Source organism: Talpa europaea (assembly GCF_964194135.1).
Source record: "Talpa europaea genome assembly, chromosome: 4".
In the NCBI taxonomy this organism is placed as follows: Eukaryota; Metazoa; Chordata; class Mammalia; order Eulipotyphla; family Talpidae; genus Talpa; species Talpa europaea.
In genome coordinates this window covers 86,714,513-86,721,135 of record NC_140070.1, presented here as the reverse complement: position 1 = coordinate 86,721,135, position 6,623 = coordinate 86,714,513, and positions in this window count along the sequence as shown.

Here is a 6,623-nt window from a genome sequence, read left to right as displayed (position 1 = left end):
GTTACTGTCAAAAGTAGTCGATCCCACTACAATATCAATGACAAGAAAAATTTCACACTCATTAAACACTTGCTTTGTAGGAGCAATGTATCAAGTGTTTTGTAGGCAACCTATCACATACATTTTACAATATAACCTTGAGTGAAGAATTATACTACTTTGAATTGGGATACAAGTTTAGAGAAGATGACTTGCCCAAATTTAACAATTATTAAGCTAAAATTTATTTGTTTTTAACAGGGAGCTCAAAAGAATTTTGTAAAATGACAGTATGTATTCCACCATATAGTTACACTTAAGCATATTTGAAGGAAAGTAAAATGAAAGTTTTATCATTGTGTTTAAAATTAGAAATGATAAGAAATTACCTGTCTTTTTTTTCCAAGAACGTAATTTCAAAGTATCAAGTACCCAGAGTGGAAGAAACCATTGGTGCTCATCAAATATCTATGTTCTCCCCCATATACTTTTCCCTGTCTCTCCTCCAGTTGAATCAGTACCATGTTTCTAGTTTTGGTCAATAGATTGTTTGGCATTTATCACTTTCAGGCTGAGTCAGTTAAGAGCCTACATGATTCTATTAACTCCTCCCCCACCCCAAGTTGGCAAACTTGCATGCCATATCCACAACATAGAAGATGCAACCAGCCTCCTTCAGATTTGCAAGAGAAATTTTCATTGTACTGAGACATTGAAACTTTGACGCTTAATGGATAAATCCACCCTATCCAGATGGATACCAAGCCAAATCAATTTTTAAGTTCTGTTTATCCATCGCGACATGATGGAGCAATAAGAAAGAAAAATATTTTCCATTTTTGGTAAGTGTGATGAAAATCAGTTTTGACTTATGTTTTGGATTGTGTGAGCAGCCCTTTGTTCAAACATATTGTACTAGCAACAGAATAATGGAAAGTTCAGAATCATCCTTGAGGATCTGACAGTAGGCAAGATGCAAGAGAACTCATGAAAGGGAATGTCACAAGGTTCCCTCAAACCTAATAGTATTCTTTATCTCCTTGGGTGGCTACTGAGCCTTTCATTTGGGGCACAGTCCTTTGGGTTACTTCCACACTCCCAAAACACAACTGTGAAGCTTCAAGGGGAAACTGAAACAGACTCAAACATTAAAAGTCTCTCAACTCTCCCGCTGAAACCCCAGATGAACATTTCAGCATGCCCCTGAATCCTCCAAACTATTTAAGTTTCTGATCAAGTATATTATTTAGTGCTAAGTGCAGGTTCTTATTCTGATTCTGATTCTTGCCCTAATTCTCACTCTACCACCACACTGATATGCTTTGGACACATCTCTTAATCTCTCTGAGCCTCTGTTCTTAATAAAAGGAGATGACCTAAATGATACCTGGAGTATATCTACTCCAGATGTTCCTCTATCATTCTGTGATTAATTATCTTAGTCTTTATCATAGTTGTTCTTTCTGTCTTGACTTGATCAACCATATGGAATGGAAAAGTACATCCAGATTATAAACTGTTTGAGGTTTTCTGAAATTCAATATGTTTTAAGGACCCATAAATGTTTTATATTCCTTGATATAGGAAGTCCACTACAGAAATTTCTCCTAAGTATATAACTAGAAATACAGACGCAAAACTGAAAGCAATATATATGTCTAAAATCAGGAGAATGATTAAATATTGCAGTCATTAAAAAAATAAAGCTTTTAACTAACTTAAATTATAAAGCATATATTTAGTGTAAAGGATGAGATTTTTAAAAACTGAAGAGACTCTGAGCTCAGATTGATGAGATTGGAATCCCAAAATTACCATTTATAAACTACATAACTTTAGACAAGTTATTGAACCTCTCAGTGCCTCAATTTCCTGTCAAATGGAACAAAAAATAGTAGCTACCCTGTAAAATTAAAATGAGTTACTCCATATCAAATAACCCACAATACTATTAAACAACTTCACGTTATCCTCAACCTTTCTGAAACTACCAAAATAAAGCAAAAGTAAAACCAGATAAGATACTAACTGTGGATAAGCTAGAATTATCTATACAATTCACTTGACAATCATGTATTATCAATAACACTTCTACTGCTGTCTCAGAGGTTTACAGGAACTGTCTGTGTGTGTGTGTGTGTATGCGTGTGTAATTCTTGACTGAAGTGAGAGAATAAGCTCTGGAAAGCAGGAATCATATATCAAACATTAAAAGCAGGAATCATATATCAAAAATTAATTTTATTTCCCATTGGACCAGGATAGAAGCACCACATAACTACAAATCTAAATTAACAAGAGTAAAGAAGACTTTTTTTATAATACAAGATCATATACCTTGTTTTATTATCTCCACTTTGATATCTTAAAGATCACTATACTCAATATACACAAAATTAAACTAATCATATTATGTACTTACCCATCCATTGCCAGAAAATAATTTTCCTAATAATTTTCTCAAACTCAAAATATAAAAATCATAAAGTCCTAAAGTCCACTTAGGTCCCTGAAAACTAATTGGTTATTGAGATCTATTGCCTGTAATGCTATATCAATCCTGCCTCAAATTTGACTGACTTTCTCTAGCTCTTTGGATTTAATCTTGCTTAGGGAAATTCTCCCTCATGGCCCTGGTATGAGAGAACCCCTCATATAGCTTCTCAATAGGCAGAGTTATCACATTAGTGGACTCTGTACAATAAATTATAGAAAGGTCTGTCCTTTTCATTAGCCTTTATGTCCATTACTATATTATGAGTCTGTATGTAGCAGGCAACGGGAATTCTCAAGAGTTAGCAGCCTCTGAGGTTATGGATCACTCATTTTACTGAGGTTCATAGTATGTTAAAAAAAAAAGGGGGAAAAATTCTAAGGAGAATTATGATAACTCTGTGTTTGGATTTACTGGATAACTACTTTCAGCGCACACACAAAACTTACTGCCTATGTTGGCGGTAACATGAAATTTTTAATTCAGGGCTCTTTCCAAATGTGTAGCTCTAGACCAAATAATCCTCATGACCCACCTCCATAAACATTTCCACTGACCAAATGGCCAAGCACACTGCTAAATCTCAGCACTTGCCATTGTAATGTGAACGGGAGGAAATGGGGAGTAGATGAAGGTTTGTGAAAAGGGATATGAGATGATCAGCGTTAGAAAAGAAAGGTGTCTTTGTTGCTACTTCAGTTCCAGAAGTTTTGTGTCCTTAACCCATTAATCTGAAGCAGTTTGATGGTTCCAATCCTTGTCTATTTAAAAGTCTCTAATAAAAAGAAGTCAAAGCCAGCTTACTATTGTCCGGGAGCAAAATAGGCAGCCCAAAATATGCCATGTGGGCATGTGGATTGTTATGGGATGAAAGCAATCAAGGCCCAAAAGACTTGGGAAGAATCTAGCCTTCCCCTTCACTGCCTAAAAGTATTTACATAAAAGATCTGTTATAGGTAGGGAGCTGCGATGATAGATAACTACAATATATTATGAAATGGGTTTGGTAGGTAGGGAGGAAATTAGAAAGACCTGTTTGTTCAAATTCCTTTCTGTCTCCCTTTGTCTCTACAAGCAAATCTTTGTTTACCAAATATTTGCTTCTGCCATCTTCCTATAGTTTTCCTCCCCTGTGAAGTGCCAGACTCCTATCCCCTTCTCCCTAAACCATCCCAACTGTTTGATTGTCCGGGAGTCCAATGCATTTGTCGGGTTCCTGTACATATGAAATTAATTTTTTTTCTCCCCATTAATCTAGATTGTGTCATTTTTAATTATTAGACCATCAGGAGAACCTAGAAGGGAAGAAGAAAAAAATTTTCTGCCCTATACCATATTCGCCTAAGGTACCAAGCAGACCCAATTGCTCCTGGTAATGAAAATGGCATTCATTTTACTTCATTTTACTTTACTTTACTTTCATTATGCAGAGAGAAAATTGCGTGAATTCTATCACTTCGCTCGTCTCCTAGAACACCATTTTTTTTTTAACATGGCAATAGTTTTATTGCGCCATTATTTGAAAGTATGTCCTACACATACATTGTCTTCATATTCCCCACAATCCCTGCAAGGTAGGCACCTACCACCCCAATTCACAGATGAAGAAACTAAGATCAAAGACCAAATGACTTGCCCGAGGTCACAGAATAAGTAATTGACTGAACTGTGACTTAAAACACAAGCCTTTCTGGCTTCAAACCAGAGCACTATCAGCTCAGCCAAGCTTCTCCAAAACCAGATATTGGATACATAATGGGTTAACCTGCTTTGTAGGTTAGCCTGCAAACCCAACCTCAACATTATATTGTTTCTTTTTTTATGCTTAACTTCTTTTTTAAATAATTGAGTTTATTTATTTTCTTACATCATTATTCATTTTTGAACAATGTTCAAAAAACAATGTAGTCCCCATAATTCTCACCATCACAGCATGTATGAACCATCACCATATTCCCTTGTGCTCTTGCCTCCCCTGTCTCACACATTTCCCACCCCCTCCCTTGCCCTACGCTTCAAATTTATAGTCAACTTACAAGTTTAGTCTTTTTCCTGACCCTTTAAGAACATCATTGTTCACAAATCTGTCTTTTGTTCCCTGCTTTACTATTGTCTGCAGGTGCAATTTATTGCCAAGTAGCCCAGAGTTCAATTAGAGCTCAATCGAAAATGCAGACACAGCCCCCTTGGAAGCACACAGGGCTTTCCTCACCCACAAAGCAGAACATACTTGCCAAACAGGCAACAGAACTCCCAGAGAAAATCACCAGAAGAGGAAATAAAAAGTTCCTTCTTCAACATCCTCCCTGCCTGACTTTACCACTTAAAATCTTGAGGGGAAAATAGTTCTCTCAATCCTAAAAGAGTGGGCTACAAGATTCAGTCACTGGCTTCCAGCTGTGGTTCATTCTTAAAATTCATACTACTCCCTCATACAAAAACAGAAACAAAAAATCCCTGCTGTTCCCAATGACAGCAGGCATCCCCCTCTGGGCCAAAGACAAGAAACAGCTCCTGATACTCTTGTTGGCCTGATACTCTTTCTGAGCACCCTCAACATATACCACTCCCAAAGAAGAATTATTTTTTAAACACTAGCATTTGGAGATAGTATTGGGCAAATCCCAAGATCTAAATCAGGGGTTAGGTGCCAATTCCCAGTGTTAAAGTTACAGAAACCACACACCAGGTCTGTGCATAGAAAGAGCAGAGAACTTAAAAATTACCCAGAAAGAGTTTCAATAATTTCCTTGGTGGATTCTTAATCAAATAGCTAAATTCAATATAAATTATTACCAGATGGTAAAGCTTCTTCTTGAGTTACCACCAAAATAAGTTTTTCTAAACCTTAATTAGTAATTCAAAGTTCAAAACACATTTGTGAATTCCAACACACACCTTAAACCATTTTGAACTATTTCTTGAGCTTCACTTTACTATTTGCTTTAATATTCAAAGCAAAGTGCATACAAGCATACGTAGCTTTAAATTTTTTTTTGACTCTCCATCCTTCCACATTAGCACTCTCTTCCAAATTTCAACTGCTTTTGAATAATTTTTCTTAGTTAAAATATCCTTACCTTCACACTTTCCTCAATGTCAAGTCCAGCTCTATACTCTTCTCCCAAGAACTTACAATGGTTCCAGTCTCAAGAAGGAAAAGCAGATATTGACTGGCCTGAGTCTAAAACTGCCTACACTTGCCCCTTGGAGACTAAACCAAAGTTCTCATCTCTTTGCAGTATGAAGTCAAACAGATAAGCCTTCAGAGTATGTCACAATGCCTGCACAAATGTAAGTCTAGGAGCCACACCCTTTTGAACATCTTACCTTCCTATCCAAACATTGTGCCATCTGAGTAATGCCCAATGAGACTCACCTTGCCACCCATATGACCACTAGCTTATGTCATGTGTCACCTGCTGTGAGAACTACAGCTGATGGACTACGTGTGATCTGTCCTACCTCTCTTTCAGGCCATCAAGAGGCACAGAAGGCAAAGGGACTGGTATGGCAGCAGTAACATAATAGAGAATACTCTTTAAATCCTATGAAGAGAAGCCATTTTCCAACATATAGTGCCTTAAGCTGGAGATTGCCACAGATGCTAGAGTTGGAATTATGGCCAAAATCAAAGTTTAGGACTAAGAAAAGATGATGGAACAAAATTGATGTGGGATACCAATGAAACTCATTTCCCTTCTACAATCTGGTAGAGACAAGTGAGTAAACTATTCTAAACCAAAGTCAGTTTTGCACAGAGTCAAGGGGAAACAAAGAAGCAAATAGTCTGACTCTAACCTATAGACACAGCAGCTGTCTCTACACAAATATCTTCCTTTTCTATGTTAAATCCCTTCCCCCAAATGTACAAGGCCCATGAATCCAATTTATACTTAGTACTCAATAAATAGCCAATGAATGATGAATAAATGGCCTGGAACCATACCTCCCTGATATACCAACATGGTGGTGACCAGTCCCAAAAATAGATGAAGGGTCTTGGATCCTACTTCAGATCTATTAAATAGATAGGCAGTGACAGATGGCCCAGTGGTCTGCATTTTTAATAAGCACTCATCAGTTTTTTATGTATTTTCAGATTTTAAGAACCATATGGAGACAAGCAAGTGGCACCATTTAGACATGA